Source organism: Cryptotermes secundus, unplaced genomic scaffold, assembly GCF_002891405.2.
Source record: "Cryptotermes secundus unplaced genomic scaffold, Csec_1.0 scaffold1859, whole genome shotgun sequence".
Classification (NCBI taxonomy): Eukaryota; Metazoa; Arthropoda; class Insecta; order Blattodea; family Kalotermitidae; genus Cryptotermes; species Cryptotermes secundus.
The window spans coordinates 36532-37429 of NW_019734348.1; the positions used below are offsets into that span (position 1 = coordinate 36532).

Here is an 898-nt window from a genome sequence, read left to right on the forward strand (position 1 = left end):
TATATTTTTTCTTCTACCCTGAAGATGGAGGCGATACGTTCCTCCGAAACGTCGGTTAACACCACATATACACGGTGCCAAATCCCAGAAGACTGCTTTCTTCATAGTCACCGCCGTGAAAGCCTCAAATCTTACATATTGAAGAATGTTTCGAATATAATTTTATTTTCATCACGAGTTCCATTATTCATAACAAATATAAAATTTTGTATGAGTCGCTTTGGAGAAATCTGGCTAAATATAATTGTGCTTCACGTAAAAATGAAGATTATATTGACAAGAATCAAATTTAAACACAGCTGCCGAATTTAGTGTGGACACCCGATATAAAATTTAATTCAAATTCCTTTAGTAATTTGGAAGTAACACGTTGAAAAACACAGGTAGATACAGAGACTGACATCATCTTGTCTTTATGTGTTACTGTCATGTCCTTGGACACAAATAATTAATTCCTTTGGCTTACCAGTTCGTGTCTGATTTCAGGCTTCACAGGTATCAGACTGAGATGTCTCACTAAATAACCTTGCGAAAACATCACTGAATTTCTTCAGTTCACAGTTCGAAAAATATCAGAGACTAACTTCAGGAGACGTCAGGAATTGCCTTCTTCCTGGAAGACACCACAAAATGGCGGAAAATCTAGAACAAGGATGCTGTACTGGTTTCAAAGGCGGACCCTGGTTTTGGCGAATTCTCTGGTACCAGCCTTCACACGGGTGACACCTAAAGAATTCATCAGCCACATTAATTTACATTATTATTGCTGCTGTAATAATAATAATAATAATAATAATAATTATGACAATGACGGCATACTGGAAAAGTCTAAGAGGGTACTGTGGTGATTTGTAAAGTGTTGAGATTAGCAATAGAGCTGTAATTACTTGTAGTTACG

General features: G+C 36.6%; 1 protein-coding gene across 1 annotated transcript in view; it reads right to left on the reverse strand.

Annotated features, from left to right (window-relative positions):
• Window positions 1–178: 178 nt before the first annotated feature.
• LOC111868725 (extensin-2) overlaps window positions 179–898 on the reverse strand; it is a 4052-nt gene continuing 3332 nt past the window's right edge. Inside the window, exon 2 of the mRNA XM_033753151.1 lies at window positions 179–726. The gene's annotated coding sequence lies outside the window, so the exon portion shown is untranslated. The remainder of the gene's footprint in view (window positions 727–898) is intronic.